This window comes from Phascolarctos cinereus, unplaced genomic scaffold (assembly GCF_003287225.1).
Source record: "Phascolarctos cinereus isolate Bilbo 61053 unplaced genomic scaffold, phaCin_HiC Scaffold_2;HRSCAF=192, whole genome shotgun sequence".
Taxonomy (NCBI): Eukaryota; Metazoa; Chordata; class Mammalia; order Diprotodontia; family Phascolarctidae; genus Phascolarctos; species Phascolarctos cinereus.
The window spans coordinates 317,512,642-317,530,924 of record NW_027555625.1 but is presented as its reverse complement, the minus strand read 5'-3'; the positions used below and the strand labels follow the sequence as shown (position 1 = coordinate 317,530,924).

The 18,283-nt window shown below is 45.1% G+C and overlaps 1 protein-coding gene across 9 annotated transcripts in view; it reads left to right on the top strand.

Annotated features, from left to right (window-relative positions):
• The window catches only part of SRC (SRC proto-oncogene, non-receptor tyrosine kinase), a 113,348-nt gene that overhangs the window by 53,787 nt on the left and 41,278 nt on the right, over nucleotides 1–18,283 (top strand). For 4 of the 9 annotated variants that reach the window (XM_078150218.1, XM_078150220.1, XM_078150219.1 and 1 more), the window contains one exon: nucleotides 6,435–6,478. The exons of 3 other annotated variants lie outside the window; for them this stretch is intronic. The gene's annotated coding sequence lies outside the window, so the exon portion shown is untranslated. Of the gene's footprint in view, nucleotides 1–2,088; nucleotides 2,146–6,434; nucleotides 6,479–11,598; nucleotides 11,746–18,283 lie in introns of those variants that run through there. 2 more of the 9 variants (XM_078150217.1, XM_078150213.1) reach the window with 2 other exon arrangements.

The window sequence follows — 18,283 nt, the reverse complement described above, 5'->3', positions numbered from 1 at the left end:
TTCTGGCCTTAACTTCTTTTGTTTTCACTTTTTTCTGTTCCTGGAATGACAAGAGATATTATACAGGTATTCCTGATTCTGGGGAAAACACTAGGCATGGAATAAGTGGATATAGATTTAGACCTTGGACCTGGGGCTCTGTTTCTCACTTACTACCTGTGTGACCCTGGGTAACAACTCTCTATAACAGCTTGAATTTGTGTGTCATGGTTGGGTTTATAAAACATTGCAATGTCCCACATCGCTAGGTCCCAGTTTGTTCTTTTGTCAAATGAAGGGCTTGAATGAAATGTTTTCTAAGGGCCCTTCTAGTTCTAAATTCTGTCATCCTCTGTTTCTCCCGGTTAATTCCCTGCCACGACAGATGATATTTATAACACCTCCACTTTAGTATAAGATCTATATGAGCTGACTCTTGTCTGCAGTGAACAGGTCAATTGTTGTTCAGTCATATCTGATTCTTGGTGACTCCATTTAGGGTTTTCTTGGTAAAGATACTGGAGTGGTTTGCCATTTCCTTCTCCAGCTTATTTTATGGTGAGGAAACTGAGGCAAACAGGGTTAAGTGACTTGCCCAAGGTCACATAGCTACTAAGTGTCTGAGGCTAGATTTAAACCCTGGAAGATGAGTCTTCCCGCCTTTGGGCCCAGTGCTCCATCCACTATTCTACCTAGCCACCCATAAACATAGGGAGTAGAGATAGGCTCTTCATCACTGCCCAGCAGAATGAGAGAGGGGGCAGCAGTGGCCAGAATTAAAACTGAATTCTCAGACAACTCACAAAGTTATACTTGTGACAAGTGGGGTGGTCCAGGGGAAAGCAGCTGGACTAGGCATCAAGAAAGTGGACCGAAGACTAGCTCTAGAACCAGAGCCCTGGGTTCAAATTCTGCCTCTGTCTGCTGTGTACTACCTGTGTGACCTTGGATAAATCACTTGGACCTCCCTGGGCCTTGATATTTTTGTCTCTAAAATGAGGGGCTTGGATCAGATGGTGGTTCCGGTCCCTGCTGGCTCTGGATGAGAGATCACTTCCTCTCTCTGGCACTGCTTCCCCATGTACAAAATGAGGGAATTATACTGGGTGATTTGCCACATCTCCCCTGCCCTGTGTGACTCGTTTTCCTGTCAGCTCAAGGTCCTGCGTATGAAGGGGTGGGTTTGACATCAAAGGTAACAACATCAGGAATGCTGGCTCTCCCCCAGCCAGTAAACTTAGTCCTCGCCCTCCCCAGTCCCTGTCTTTTCCACTGTGCCCTCTAATCCTCTTCTATCAGATTTGTAAAACTATTTTAAAATCCCCTTCACATACATTCCTCCCGTCTTCTGGTACTTGCTGACGTACTTTTTTCTGGAGACAGCATATCTCTTACCACCCTCTCCAAGGCCGGCTACTCCTTCCCTTCCAATCCTAGGCATACAAAGTAGGAGGTGAAGTTGGCATGCTCCGTGATCCCCACTGCTACTTTCAGACCTCCCCTCTGCCACCATCACTCAGCAACCAGTTCCCTTTGAAGTTCACTCCATCTGGCTCTTTGGGTGGGAGAGTCAAGGAGGGATGTATTTGGAAATGAAGGTCGACTTTCTAGGCCTCAGTTTTCTCATCTGTCAAATAAGGGTGTTGATTGGTTTTATTGAGCTGCTTTTTAATTCTTTGTCACAAGGGGTGGCTCCCTGGGTAGGAGAAGTGGAGGGACGTATTTGCAAAAGAAGGTGATTAAAACATGAAGGTATCAATAAAAAATATTTAAAAAAAATAAAATACGGGTGTTGGCCTGAAATTGATCTCATAGGTCCTTTCCAATGCTAAAATGCTATGATGAGAGCTTCCTTGAGGCTTTGTTTCTTTTACTTGCTGAGTAGGAATAACGCTCTCTGCCCTCTTTGCCTCTCAGGGCTTTGGGAATGATTCTGTGAGATAATGAATATGCACATGCTTTGGAAATGGGAAATTGTAAAGTTCGGTACATGTGCAAAATATTTTCACAACCGAGTTTCATTTGTCTACAGACTCTCTGGGCCCCTCCCCTGTGGCCACAGAGAACAGCTCTTGGCTAACCTTTTCTTCATCCCTCTCTGATTTTCAGCTGAGAACATCTGGTCCTCCCCTTACCCCCAGCCCTGTGGGTCAGGGACTGAGCCAGGTAAGAGGATTTTTCAACCATATAAAGTCATTACAGACAGAACAATGGAGATATGAGATCCTTGTCTAGTCTGTCAGCCAGCCCATGGCTGTGTGCAGAGCTCACTCATCACTCGGACCAAGAGGGGTGAGGTGAGGATTTCTTCTTTGTCCACATCTGTGATTTGGTCAGCGTGGGGAGCTCCCTGATGAGCAAACTCTCTTTAACCAATGTAGTTCAACAACTGTCCTATGATCTAGAGTTACAGAATTGGCTAGGGCCCTGAGAAGTTGGGTGCCTTGTCTAGAGTCTCATAGCCAGTACTTCAGTGCTTCAGAGGCAGCACTTAACACGCAGTTCATGCTGGCTGCAAGGCCTGGCTGTCTGCACGTTATGCTAGGGTGCTGCTTCTCTGAGGATTACTCTGTCATTGGGGACCTCCTAACCTTCCTGGGGCAGATGAGCCCCCCACAAACGAAAAGGACAGCAGAGTTGTTACCTAGCTAAGGTGTGCAGAGAAAAAAGGTGATAGGAGATGTCCTTTCAGTGGGAAGAACAATGGTCCAGGGGATTAAGGAAACCCCTGTTCTCATCCTAGGGCAAGTCACTTGTCTCTGGGCCGAAGTTCCTCCTCTGTCACATAGGGGTAACCTATGTTTTGCCTCCCTCGCAGTATAGTTTGTGAGGCTCCTTGAGCAGATGAGTAAATGGTTTGGAAACTGTTTTGAAAAATACACAAGATATTGTTTGTCTTAGGGCATTAGTCCTCCAATCTGACCTCACCAAGGCCCTGTTTGGTTACATTTGCCTTATACTGTCCTTACTGACACAAATGAGGGGAGCGGATCTGCTGGAGGCCACCTGTCTTCTCACCAGGACATGCTTCCCCTTATGCTAAAATGATTGAATTTTGCCTTTCTGTCCTGTTCCCCTGCCTGAATCCTATCTAGTTGTTCTCTGCCTGGAGACAGAACCTACTGGCTGGAGAGTCTTCCATTATGGAGTGGGAGGAATCAGCCTTGGGGGGTGTGAGGAAGAGAGATGGTCCTCTCTATAGCACTAGAAGAGCCAGGGCAAATGGCAATATCAGTCAGTCAATCAGTCAATCAACAAGCATCTGCAAAATGCCTGTTACGAGCCAGACCCTGCTCGATATTGGAGTGCTGACAAAACTTTGTAATAGCTGCAAAGACAAAGAAAGTAATAGTCCCTTCCCTCAAGCAGCCGATGTTCTACTGGGGAAACAGCATGTATGCATATAAGCATTTACAAACTACATAAAAGTAAATGCAAAGGTAACTTTATGGGAGAGGCACTAACAACATATACGTAGAGAAAGTCCATAATATACGAAGTCACCATCTGGTGCTGGGGGAAGTCCTTATGAAGGAGGTGGTACCTGAGACAAGCTATGGAGGGAGCTTGGGATCCTCGGGTGTAGGGGTTAGAAGAGAGAGCATTTTAGGAGCCATGGCTCTAAACCATACTCCCGAGGGGAGGGCAGGCAACAAATAACTGCCAAGAAGGGCTTTGGCTCAGTGAGAGGCAGCCTGGGTTACTAGAAAGCAGCACGGACTGGGAGTGAGAGGACTGGGCTTCATATCCTCCCTCTGCCACTTACTACCTAGGTGACTGTGATTGGGTCACTTAGCCTTCCTTGGCCTCAGTTTTCTCATCTGTCAAAGGGGTTGGAGTAGATGGCCTCTGAGGTCATTCTAGTTCTCAATGGACAAGCCGCTGTGTGATTTCATATCTTTGTGATCTGAGGCTTCATCAAATGAAAGTCTTCTGATGAACTTCCTTCTAGCTCTTCTATCCTAGTAGAGCATCCAGTTACCAAAGAGGGACCCCTTGGGTGCCGGTCTTTACTGAGTTTCTAGTTGGAACCAGCATCCTTATGATGTTAGCTAAGCCTCCTTGGCTCTGAGAGCTCCCAGGCAGAAGGTGTTCTAGGCTCAGGGAGACAGCTGTTTTCTGAGGCTACAGATGTTGCTCACATTTGTCAGATACCTCCCTTTGAGGTACCTGGGAATCCTTTTTTCACATATGCCCACAGGACATGAGGTCCTGGGAGGTGGGTGATTGGCTAAGGCCGCTGATGGTCTGTGGCTGGTATGTTGTAACCTTAGTACAGTCATGGGACCCAAATGGATGCTTGGATTCTTTTTTTTTCTTTTTTTGCTAGGCAATGGGATTAAGTGACTTGCCTAGGGTGTCAAATATCTGAGGCCGGATTTGAACTTAGGTTCTCCTGACTCCAGGGCTGGTGCTCTATCCACTGTGCCACCTAGCTGCCCCTGGATGCTTGGATTCTTGAACTTGATAAGTGAAGTTAGTTTCTTTTAGGGTTTTAGCAGTTTTTCCAGTCAATACCAAGGTGGTACATGCCAAATAATATTCAATCTTTTGTTTTAAGCTTCTTAATCTAGTTTCTCCAAGTAGATTGTAAGCTCGTGGGCAGCAAGGTTCATGAGGCGTACTCCTGGGAGGCAGCCAGCCTGGCTCTTAGGAGTCAGGACGCAGGAGTCCTCCACTCAGTTCTGTCCGTGATGAACCAAGTCCACTTGGGCAGTCTCTTGCCTCCTCTGGGGTTCGGTGCCCTCACCTGTAGAATAGGAGATCCTGGATTCAATGCCGGGCTCAGCCATGCCTCTCCCTAACTCCCTGTGTGGCCATTCCTCAGGAATGTTCTCCCTCCTCACCTCTGTTTTTAGAATCCCTGGCTGCCTTCAGGACTTGGCTGAAACACCACCTTCAGCAAGAGACATTTTCTGGTGCTGCCCCCAGCCCCTAGGGCCTTCCCTTCTAAGAGTACTGTCCATCTACTCCGCATCTGCCTTATGAATATCTCTTTATGAACGGGCTGTTTCCTTGTTACAAGATGAGTGTCTGGAGGGCAGGAATTGTTTTTTGCTTTTTCTTTGTATCCCCAGTGCCAGGCACAGTTCCTGGAATATAGTACGAGGTTATGAAATGCTTGTAGATTGATTGATTGCTTCCCCATTTGTAAAATAAGGGGGTTGAACTAGATTTGGGTGTTCTTTATTCTATGCAGTGCTGGGCACAGAGTAGGTGATCAAAGATATCTGGGTCCCAGGTTTTTCCCCACCTCCACCCCAGTTTTTTCATTCAATTTTTCCTATTAAAGCTCTTCCCTACAGAGCAGTATAGGGTAAAAGGCATTCACTAGACTTGGAGTCAGAAGACTTGAATTTTAGTGCTGGCTCTGATATTTATCAGCTGTGTGACCTAAGAGTGTGACCTGAGACTCAGTTTCCTTACTTACAAAATGGGGATGATGTAATACCTGCCTCAAAGGGTAATGGTGAGAAAAGTTCTGTGTAAATCTTAAAGGGTTACAAAAACACACTGATTTTTATTTATTATTTTCATACATTTGGAACTGGAAGGGACTTTAGGTCATCTGATTCCAACCTCTTATTTTACAGGGGAGAAACCTAAGACTTGACCTTGCCCAAGATCACACAAGAGAACGAGAGAGCTAAGATTCGAACTCAGCTCCTCTCACTTAAAAATGAGTGCACGCTCCCCGAGGGCCTGTACCAAAGAAGTCCGCTTGGAAAGAATGAGCCCCGTATTCATTAGTTGAGGTGATCCCCTTGCTGGCCAGGCCTTGGAAAGTTGGGCCCAGCTCCCACATTCCTGTCTCTGTACCCAGCAAGCTCCTCCCTCCCCTGCCTCAGCAGAGAATGGATATGAGGATGTGAGAGAGTGGGGAATAGGAACTCAAGTTCCTCTCTCATGTACACTCACACTCCCCCATACCCTCCCAGGACACATAGAGATCTCATGCTTATGTTTCAAAGTCCCTTCTTTACAGCAAGCCATCTCTAGGGAAAACTAGGGAACAGAATCACAAGATCATGGGATTTTGAGCAAGATGAGACTTAGAGCAGGAAACTGAGGTCCACAGAGATTAAGTGATTTGCCAAATGTCACACAGCTAGTTAGTGGCAGAGCCAAGATTCAAACCCATAGCCTCTAAATTCCATATCCTGTGCTTTTACCACATTGGTCCCCAGAGAGTGAAATGACTTGCTCTGGAATTGACCAAGAAGTATCGAGACCAAGACATGTAGAATCTGCTGCCTAATGTGGGTACTAGGGTGGAAAGAACACTGGATCTAAAGTCAGAAGATCTGGGTCCAAATCTCAGTTTTGCCACTTACTACCTATGTGACTTTGGATTTACCTTCTCTGGACCTCAGTTTCCTAATCTGTAAATGAGGGGGTTGGGCCAGATCAATTCTAAGGTCCTTAACAATTGTAAATCTATTTATTCCTTCCAGGTCTTCTGCCTACAAGACTACCTAAAGAAAGTCTGGATCAGAAGGTAATAATAATCATACCTCACCTTTATGTGGATTTCTAACAGACCTTTATGTCCATTATTAAATTCAACAAGCATTATTAAGCACCTGCTGTGCTGGAAGAGAGACCAAGTCTAGCCAAGTCCCTACCCTTTGGGAGCTCGAAGTCTAGTAAGAGCCATGTCTCTTGGCCCCTAGGACTGCCCCCTCCTGCAGGAAAAGAATTTTTTAAAAAGATTATCAGTAGCTTTTGTTTTTATAGCACCAACATTTCACAGTGAATCCCCTTCCCCTCCCAGAGAGAGTCAGTCCTTATAACAAAAAAAAAAAAATAGTAAAGGGGATGAGGGGAACCCAGTCTGTGAAAGTATCTTGAAAAAGTATAACAGGTCACAAAAATGCCTAATGACATCATTATTCCCAGGTGATCTTTATTGTTTTAGGCGAGTTGAGATGGGGAGGGGGGAAGGGTGCCTCAAGGAGGACGTAAATCTTTAACTGGGATTAGGAGGCAAGACAGAATTCAAGCTCAGTCAGCCCTTTCCACCCGGCTTTTTCTCTGCTTCTCTCCTTTCAGTGGATGGACATTCTTGGCTCATTAATAGGCCTTTCTCCTAGGGGCCTCTGCTGTGCCCCTTTTATCAATGTGGATTCTTTTGCTGTGTGGGTGAATAGCCAGTGACCTCTTTGTGCTTTATTGGAAGGAGGTTGGGAGGTGGTGGGGAGGGTGGTGATCCCATTTCTTTTTGCTGTCATAGCTTCCCTCTGGCTTATGTGCAGATGTTGCAATGTTAACTCTTTCCTTCCCTCTCCAGCCAATTGACTATTCATGTTGCCTTTTGAAGAGAGGGAAACTGAATTAATCTCAGTCTGACGTGGTGCACAACCCCTCAGGATGGGTCCCCTAAGGGAGTGTATATCTCTGGTTTTAGAGTTGTGGCTATAAATTAATTGTGCAGTAAGGAAGATAGGCATTACCATTCATTCACTGGGTAGCTTAGAGCAAATCACTTTTCTCTGGGCCAGTTTCCCACCTCTAATGAGAGATTTGGACTAGATGGTCTCAACATCCTGTATTCTTTGTTCTATCTGGTGTAAATCAGGCTGTTCCTGGGAAGGGCTAGGTTGATCATTCCTGACTTGGTACAGTAATAGTGAGATGACCTCAAGCAAACAGATGTAAGACATCATGGTGCCTTGACATGGGCATTGAATTGAGACACAGGAGATCTAGGTTCCATTTCCCATTCTGGCACTGTTTGCTCTTAAGCCAGAACAAATCCGGATACTTGTCAGGACCTCATTGTCTGCCACCCAGCCGAGCTTAGAGTTATCTTAAGGATCACATCAGACAATCACTTCAAAAGGAATAAATTGCTTTCTATAGAAAGATACCTTACACACTAAAAATGTTTGGTGAATTTGTTTTGTTAAATTGATCAGCTAGTCTTCATTAAACAAAGCTCCCCCAAACCATTAACACAAATCAGAATCAGTCCTGTCTTCTGCTACCTAATGTGGGTGAAAATGTCAGGCATCAAGAAAGCCCAAATGGGTATGGATTTAGGAACCATTGACCAGTAAAGAATATATCATATCATAAGTGGAAGGAACCTCAGAACACAGAACATAGAATGTCACAGCTGGATGGGACCTAAGCACATATGGGTTTCCTTCCAACTCAGATGTTCTACTTTCTAACTCATATGTTACATAGCTAATGAGTGCTTGGGGTGGGATTTGAACTCAGATCTTCCTGGCTCCAGGTCCAGTGCCCTTATCTTCCCTTGTGTCATCTCTCTTTCCCTTATACTAGTCTAGTGCTTTATAGTTTATAGTTTTCCCATTGACCCAAAACAACCCCATTGTCGTTTTTTCAGCTACTAGAAATCTCTTAAAGCCCTTGTTAATCAAACTATCACATATGGACTTATTTTCCTATTTTTCTCCTGTCAGCTTCCCTCAGTGCCTTACCCTGGTTTAGAAGTGACCCTGATCACTCTTTTAAAAAAAAAAAGCAGACATTTATATTGTGTTTTGCATATATCATTTCACTTGATCTTCACAGAAACCCTATGTGATGGGTTCCATTATTATCTCTATTTTGCAAATGAAGAAACTGAGAGTCAGAAAAGCTAAATGACTTGCCCAGGGACTCACAACTAGTGAGTATCGAGGTAGGGTCTGAACCCAAGTCTGATGCTTGTATTTTCTGATAGAGTCTCATGTTACTTCTCTTGACCTTAGAACTCTTGCAAGCTATGCCAATGAAGTCTAAGCTCTGGCAAGTTTTGCCAAGACAGAAAGCCTTCCTGTGTGGCTCGGTGACAGACCATCCTCGTGTTTCTGGTTATGACCAGTCTAAGGATGGTCATCATCAGGTTGAACAAGTGATGGGTTTTTTGTTTTTTGTCAACAGAAACTCATGAAGCAATGAGTTGCTAAGGTAAGACAGGGAGTGTTTTCCCTGACAAAATCAGAGATCCCTGATAGTATCATAGTATCCCATACTAGTATCAGGCTCCAAAGGACCTTAGAGATCATGCCATCCAGTGCCTTCATTTTATGGATGAAGAACCTAAGGCCCAGATGGGTCTGAGTGATTTGTTCAAGGTCCCACACTTAGTGAGTAGCAATACCCTCTGGAGCTCTGTGCATTCCTTCACACAACATACTGTTCAGCTCAGTTCAGACATTTATTAAGCACCGACATCCTTGCAGCACATTGACATACATCAAGGAAGCTAGGGGGAGCACTGGATAGAGTACCAGGCCTGGAGTCAAGGAAGTCTCACTTTCCTGAGTTCAAATCTGGCCTCAGACACTTACTAACTGTGTGACCTTGGGCAAATCATTTAACCCTGGTTGCCTTAGTTTCTTCATCTGTAAAATGGGCTGGAGAAGGAAATGGCAAACCACTCCAGTATCTCTGCCAAGAAAACCCCAAATGGAGTCACAAAAAGTCAGACACAATCGAAATGACTGAGCAGCAACAGGCCTTGTGCTAGGTGCTGGGAATATGAAGCTGGAAGTGAAACAGTTCCTGCCTTCAAGGACCTTCTAGTCAGTTGCTGGTAGTGTTGGTGTTGGGGGACTATAATACAGCCAGGTTGATAATTGAAAACTTATAAAAGGTAATTCAGGAGGAAGAGTGTGTTAACAATTGGGGGGAAGGAGCTTCTGGAAGGTTCCCATGTGGGAAGAGGCAGGTGGGCTATACTTTGAAGGAAATTAGGAATTCCATTAAGCAGAGCTGAGGAGGAAGTTCATTCCAGACTTGGGGGACCACTTGTACAAAGGCATTAAAGTCAAAGATTTCATTTACTTAATCCCATAGGTAACAGGTCAGTTTGATCGGAGTCAGGAGTATAGTAAAATGCCTGTTAAATTGAAATAAGACTGCTCTTGTTTCCTGTGTGAGAGTCTTAGTTCCCCAGTTAGGCCCTGAGGTCCCTAAGGATAAGGTCTGTCCCTTCCCTTCCCTTCCTTCCCTTCCTTCCCTTCCCTTCCCTTCCCTTCCCTTCCTCCCTTCCCTTCCCTTCCCTTCCCTTCCCTTCCCTCCCCTCCCCTCCCCCCCTCCCTCCCCTCCCTCCTCCCCTCCCCTTCCCTTCCCTCCCTTCCCTGCCCTGCCCTTCCCTTCCCTGCCATTCCCTCCCTGCCTTCCCTGTCCTCCTGCCCTTCCCTGCCCTTCCTTCCTTCTCCTCCTCCCTTCCCTTCCCTTCCCTCCCTTCCTTCCCTTCCCTTCCCTTCCCTTCCCTTCCCTCCCCTCCCTCCCTCCCCCCTCCCTCCCCTCCCTCCCCTCCCCTCCCCTCCCCTCCCCTCCTCCCCTTCCCCTTCCCTGCCCTGCCCTTCCCTGCCCTGCCATTCCCTGCCCTGCCCTTCCCTGTCCTGCCCTGCCCTTCCCTGCCCTTCCCTTCCTTCTCCTCCTTCCCTGCCCTGCCCTGCCCTCCCTGCCCTGCCCTTCCCTGCCCTGCCCTTCCCTGCCCTTCCCTTCCCTTCTCCTCCTTCCCTGCCCTGCCCTTCCCTGCCCTGCCCTGCCCTGCCTTCCCTGCCCTGCCCTTCCCTTCCCTTCCCTTCCCTTCCCTTCCCTGCCCTGCCCTTCCCTGTCCTTCCCTTCCCTGTCCTTCCCTTCCCTTCCCTTCCCTTCCCTTCTCCTCTCTTCTCTTCCTTTTCCTTCTCTCTCTCCCTGTCTCTCTCTCTCCTTTAGCACTTTGACTGAAAGTAAAGCATATTGGTGGCTTTAACAAACATTTATTACATTCCTGCTTTGTACAACAGCCTGTGGTCGGTAACATATGGTAAGCAAAGATTAATAGAACCATACTATCATTCTCATAGCCTTGCTATCTAGAAGAGGGATATACAAGGCAACTTCAAATAAGTATAATATGAAATTGTATGTAATCCATGCATGAGAGATGAGCAAACCAAGTGCTATGTGAAGTCTTAGGGAGAAATGATTGCTCCTAATTACGGGAACAGGGAAGTCTTTGTGAAAAAGTTAGACCTCAAAAGTGAGGAGACATTAAAATAGTCAGAAATGGGGATGGAAGGGCATTCCAGCTTGGAGAAGAATGAAAGCAAAGGTCCAGGGGCGGGAAAGTGTAGAGGACCTTATTGTTGTCGTTCAGTTTTTCAGTGACGTGCAACTCTTCATGACCCTGTGGACCATACTGTGCGTGGGGTTTTCTTGGCAAAGATACTGGAGTGGTTTGCCATTTCCTTCTTCAGTGGATTAAGGCAAACAGAAGTTAAATGTCTGAGGCTGTATTTGAGCTCAGGTCTTCTTGACTCCAGCACTCTATCCAGCCAGCTGTCTCCTGTAGAGGACCTAGTGAGTACTAAATTCGCATTAGAAATGAGAGGGTGGTGTGAATAGAGATAAGCCAGTCCAGGAAGGGGAAAGAGAAAGCCACAGAGTTCAACCATAGGAAATGATTGGAGTGCCATGTGGCTTTAGAGAAGCTGCCTACCTTCTCATCTTGTCTCCTCCCCTCCCCCTCTCACCACAACTCCCTCATCAGCCGCTTGTCAGCCTGTCTATAGCTGTGACACATTTTCATGTGGGGCCCCTAGAATTTCCCCTCCTACCAGGGGCCTCTTGGGAATCAGAGGAAGTCATGTGAAATAAAGACTTTCCTGAACGTGGGGGGAAGGGATGAGTGGCTCATCATGATTCAGCACCAAGTGAAACTGGGCTCAGTTTCTGTCTCTGGAAGGGACCGGAATTGTAGAGAGGAGAGACTTCACATTGGCCATGAGGTGCAGAGTCACCTCTGCTAACCATGAGGTATGTGACATTTGTTTAGCAAGTTGATGTCACCTCTCTGGACCTTAGTTTCCCTCTCCTCCAAATGAGGATATTAATTCTCACACTGATTTCCTTGTTATTATTACTGAGTATCATATGTGTCAGTGGCTGGAAACGTGTTCCAGAAACTATAAGAGATTGCCTTATTTATTATTCTTGGACATCTCTTCAGGTCCTTAATAAAGGGATACAAGGGAAGGAAGGGAAGGAAGAGGAGAAGCAGGAGGGTTGAGGCCTGACTATCTGGTTAGTTGCTTCCTCTCTCCTCCCCCAAACTTTCTGGTGGCAATCATTTGTCTGCCACAGATAGCCCAAGAATCTTGAAAGATACCGTGTGAGAACAGGAGGAGCAAGAAGACCTTGGCACAATGGATTAGTACCTTTGATTGAAGAACTAAACTTTTTTTCTTAGGTATCTGGCTCCCCAGTAACTCCGTCTATCCTTCCAGGAGTTTTAAGAAAGGGAAATAACAGTTTACAAACAATAGGTGACCCAGCTTAACTTGAATTCTTGGGAAAATTAGAATGGATTATTAAAGGGATGGTTAGTGAGCATCTAGAAAATGAAGTCGTGATTATAAAGAGACAGCATGGCTTTCATCAAGAACGGATCATGTAGAAATTAACCTTATTTAAACTGGCACATGAATGGAATGCTCTAGATATAGTTTACCTAGATTTTTGTAAAATGTTTGATAAAGCATTTCATGCTATTCTGTGGAAAATATGGAGAGATTTGAACTAGGTGAAAATAGAGTTAGATAATAAAAGTAATCATAGCTTCCATTTATATACTATTTTAAAGTTTGCCTAATACTTTACAAATATTATTTCATTTTATCCTCACAACAGCCCTGGGACGTAGGTGCTATTATTGTCTCCATTTTACAGATAAGGAAATTGAGGCAGACAGAAGTTAAATGACTTGTCCAAGGTCATACAACTAGTTAGTGTTGGAGGTAGGATTTGAACTTAGGTCTTCTCATTCCAGGTCCAGAGTTTTGTCTGTTGGGTCACCTAGATAATAGTTAGATGAATTTGGAACGGGTTGAATGGCTAGGTTTAGAGTAGTTTTAATGGTTCAGTGTTAGCTCTAGAAGGATGTCCATCCAATGGAGGCCCACGGGGATCTGTTCTGAGTCCTCCCCTGCCCCCCCCCCACCCCAGTCAATGACTTCTATAAAGACATGGGTGACATCCTATGGCATTTGCAAATGATAGAAAGCTGGAAGGCATAGCTGAGTGACACAATTAGGATCTAAAAACAACCTGGACAGACAAGATTATCGAGCTGAATCTAATAAGAAATTCAATAGGGCTACATTTCCACCCATTGCTCCTATTCCTGCTCTTTGGGGCCAGATAGAACAAATTTCATCTCCCTCCACAGGACAGCCATTCAGAATTTTAATTTGAGGTTCGTTTGTTTTTATTCAATGTTACAAGTACATTATTGGAAAGGAATGGTTAGATAGAAGTTTGAAAAAGATCTGGGGGTTCTGGTGGCTCACAACAGCATCAAAAAGGCTACTTTGCTCTTGAGCTGCACTGAGCGGCAGAGCTTCCAGGGACAGGGAGGTGATGGTCTTGCTGTGCCTGGTCAGAGCACATCCGGAGTATTGTCTCTGTTCCAGGACGCACAGTTTAGGAATGACATTGATAAACTGGAGAGTGGCCAGAAGAGGGGATGCAAGATGGCGAGGACCTCGAGTCCATGCTGTGTTAGCATTGGGAACTGAAGGAAAGAGGTTTAGTTTGGAAAAGCAGAAGCCAAGGGGTGAGGACAGGAGTGGGAGGAGAATGACCTGCTGGCTCTTGTGGGGAAGAGGGATTAGCCTTGTTCCATGTGGTCTCAGAGGCCAGAACCAGGAGCAAGGGGTAGGACAGTTGGGCTTGCAGTCAGGAATCGCTTCCTGATAGAGCTGTCCAAAAGGGGCAAGGACAAGGACTGCGGATGAGGGGAGTGAGGGGCTCTCCCTCACAGGCGCTCCTTGAGTGGAGGCTGGAAGACCATTGGACAGACATGTGACAGTGGAGATGACTTTTGGGCAGTGGCCTCCGAGGTCCCTTCAAGTTCTGAAGTTCTGTGACTCTGGCTTCTAGCTCACTAATCACTAACTGTTGTCAGTTATCTTTCTAAAACACCATTGTAGATCTGATCCTCTCTTGAACCAGAGCCCCCAGGGGTTCCTGTCACCTTCATGAGAACGTCGAAGGAAGCCTCTTATCCTAGAATTGAAGGCCTCCTGATTTCTGGAGTCAAAATGGAAGGAAATCTGAGGCCCAGAAAGGAAAGTGAATCGTCCAAGGTCACCCAACAAATTACTGAAAGGGCCAGGAAGAGAACCTAGGTCTCCTGTCCCTCTGTGCAATATTGTTTATCGCAGCATCTTGGGGTAATGGATAGAGACCTGGCCTCAGGATCTGTAAGGCCTGTGTTGTTGTCCTTCTTCTGACTTCTCTTCATATAATCTACACCATCGGTGTCAAACTCAGATGGAAACAGGGGGTGAGGGAGGATGGAGAGGGGAAAGGCACTAAAGCATATATCAGGACTTAGAAAACCACGTTTTAACATTATATTTTATTGTATTTTTATTTACTTTATTTAGTATTTTCCAATTCCATTTGGGTCTGGTTCAGTCCGCACTCAGGAGTGTCGTGGCCCACACGTGGCCTGCGAGCTGTGTATGTGACACCTCTGTTCTCCACTCCTCACCCTCGCCTGCTTTTGGTATTTGCCCATATTGAAGGCAACGTTCGTTGCTGTTAATCGGTCCAGCTCTTTGTGACCCCATTTGGGGATTTCGTGGCAAAAGTAGTGGATTGGTTAGCCATTTCCTCCTCCAGCTCATTTAACAGATGAGAAAACTGAGGCAAATAAGTGACTTGTCCAGGGTGATGCAGCTAGTAAGTGTCACTTTGTGACCTTTGGGTAGGGACCTCAGGCAATTCTCTATGAGTACAAGTTGCTGGTCTACATGGATAGTGTTTTCTCACTGGGAAGTTCCGTACACCAATAAAATCACAGGTCTGATAAAAAAAATGGTATTCATAACAGTAATTATTTTTATTAGTCTTATTGTAATATCCTAATTCCAGGGTGACTCTGAGCTTTCAGAGATGATTCTAGAAAAGTGTAACCTCTAGGTAGGTCTTGGCAAGGGGCCAGGGAAGGTCTGCATTTTTGATGCCTGAGGATTATTCTAGGTAAAGTTGGGAGAGGCTCATGACTGGGATGGCCACAGGGGAATGACTTTTCTGGCCACAACAGCTCTCAAAGACCCCCATTAAGTCAAAGGAGTTGGGATCTGTGTTAGTAGAAAGAGTACTTATACCAACAAAATATGGATCCTTGAAATAGAAATATTATTTCACACTTCATATTTGTATAATCCTTTATGATTTAGAGTGCTTTCCTTATAGCAACCTTGTGACAGGGTAGTGCGAGGATTAGAGGATGAACCTAAAAAGAGACTTGCCCTAGATCACATAGCTAGTGTCTGAATTTAGATTTGAACCCAGGTCTTTTGATGTCAAGTACGAAGCATTTGCTGCTCTAGTGTGTCAACTGGACTTCGTTGTCCTTTGTGTAAAACCCAAGGAAGGGCAGGGCCCCTCTGATTTGATTGCCTCTTGAAAACATCAGGAACCTCGTTGGTAAGAGGAGCTAGGGCAGGGGCAGCCTGGGTCTGTGTGTCACAGTGCAGTGGGATGATGAAGATTAATGCTCACCATACTGAAGAGCAGTTGCAAGAGGATGGCTGTGGGGTGGCCAAGAGTGCTCGAGAGAGGGGCAGCAGCCTGGTTTTCCAGATAGGGGAGTAGAGATGCAGAAGGCTGAATGAGACAGATGAATGGGAAACATGGCTTTTGGACAGACATCCTTAAATGGTAGGAGCCAGAAGGAGGAAGCCCTCTCCTGGGTAGGAGAAGGTAGAAACAGAGAACGTTGTTCAAGGAAAATGTCATTTCATCATATCCTTTCCCTGCTCTGAAACTATCTGTGGTTCCCCCTTGTCTACAGGATGTAGTCCAGACTTAGCCGGTCATCCAAAGCTCTCCAGAATCTCTCTAACCTTTGGCCTCAGCCTTACTTTTCATTACTCCCTTAAACACTCCTCCTACTTCTGCCTGTCAGTGTAGTCTCTGAGCCCATCACACACCCAGCCTGTTGCTTCCTCTCTCTGTTTTACCCCCACTGGAAATATCTTTGCTCATCACCTATTTAAATCCTTCAGGTTCCATTAGTAAATCTTCCTCAGTAAGTGGTTGAATTTGGAACTATGCCCAAAGGGCTATAAAACTGCATACAGTTTGATCCAGCAATACCACTGCTAGGTCTGTACCCCAAAGACATCCACAAAAGGGAAAAGGCCCTATATGTACAAAAATACATTTATAGCAGCTCTTTTTGCAGTAGCTAAGAATTGGAAATCAAAGGGTTGTCCATCAGTGGGGGAGTGGCTGAACAAGTTGTGGTGTATGATTGTAATGGAATATTATTGTGTTATAAGAAATAACAAGCAGGATGATTTCAGAAAAACCTGGAAAGACTTACAGGAACTGATGCAAAGTGAAGTGAGCAGAACCAAGAGAATGTTGTATACGGTGATAGCAATATTGTACAGTGAAGAACTGTGAATGACTTAGCTATTCTCAGTAATACAATGATCCAAGACAATCCCAAAGCATACTATCCACCTCCAGAGAAAGAATTGGTATTGATTGAATACAGACTGAAACATGCTTTTTTCACTTTCTTTCATTTTTTTCTTTTATTCGAGTCTTCTTGTACAAAGTGACTAATATGGAAATGTTTTACATAATCACACACATATGACCTATGTCTGATTGCTTACCATCTCAGGGAGGGGGGAAGGGAAGGAGGGAGGAAAGGATAGAATTTGGAACTCAAAACTTTATGTAAAAATATTTAAAAATTTAAAAAAAAGAAATAACTACATCAAGTTATTAAACTTTGCTGTTAAGTGAGTGTAAAAAGAAAAAAGAAAATGTTTAGCTTATACATAAATTCTGCATTCACTTTTTAAACAATAAAAGGAAGTGGAGAGTATGAAAAAAATATAAGTGGGCCTGTAGGAATCTGGAGTCATAAGAATTGGGTTTGAATCCTGTGAAGGGATTGGGTGAGTTGATTCTCTAGGGTATTTTCCAACTTTATATCCTGTGATCTAAGGAACCCTTCCTATGGGAACTCAAAGCCCTGACTTCTTTGGACAACTGAGCTTACACCATCTTGTGATATCCTCATTTTATATTGTTTAAAATTCCATTTGTTAGTTATCTTTCCCAGTGAAGCCATTGTTTCCTGGATGTAAACAGTGACCAAGTCGTGGCAGCTTTATTTACCTTTCTAGTGTCTCCTGTAGCCGTCCACTACTTTCAACCTCTCAATCGTTGCCCAGCTCAGGCCCTCATTACCCTATGCCCACCCTAGTGTGTGGTGTGTGTGTGTGTGTGTGTGTGTGTGTGTGTGTGTGTGTGGTGGTAGTGGTAATAGAATTACAGAGTCATACTTTTTAGTGTCGGAAGGAATCTTAGAGATCTTATGGTCCAACCTTCTCATTTTACAGATTGGGAAACTGAGTCCCAGAGAAGGGAGATAACAGCCATGATGACATAGCTCCATAGTGTCAGAGCCAGGGCTACAACTCCAGCACCTAGTTCAGTTCTTTCCACTCTACCATGGCTGCCTACGGTCTCTCTCCACCCTCCCCTCCCTTCCCCCTGGAACAATCCATCCTACAGATTAATCTTTCCAAGGCCTAACTCTGATCATTATATCCTCTTGCTCAAAAGCTGTCATTGTCTCCCCCTTGCTTAAAGAACAAAGCCCAAACTCTTAGTCTGGCATTCAAGGCTCTCCACAATCTGACCTTGGCCTCATCTCACAATATTCCCCATAATCTACAATCCCCACCCTTTCCCAGTTTCGTGCATTTTCTCATGTCGAAGTCAGGATAGCATAGTGGAAAGAATGCTTTACTAGGAGTCCAGTTTGAGTTTCGGCTCTGATAGGTATGATTTACTATGGGTAAATCACTTCCTGTCTCTGACGGTCTCTTAATCTGTAAAATGGGCATCACTGTCCTTGTACTTCCTCACAGGGCTGTTGTTCCTCATCCAAAAAAAGAGGAAACAGAGTAAAAGGGAACAAAGTTTAGGGTATATTTGGGGTACTGGGTCATTGACATTTTCTGTAAGGCAGAAGGTAATGTGGTTGGGAGAGCACTGAGAAGCAGTCAGTTCCACCATTTAATAGGCATGTGACCTGGGCACATCACTTCCCCTTGAATTTGCCATTTATGAAATAAGAATAACGATGCTGGTACTAATGCTGTCACAGAGGGGATCGGACGAGCTGAGGGATGTGAAAATACTTTGCAAACCATAAAGTAACGTATATGGTCAGTCAGTTGGCATTTATTAGGCACCAACTTTGCTAAGCGCTAGATACATCTCAGGAATTATTACTACTCTTAATAATAAGCCC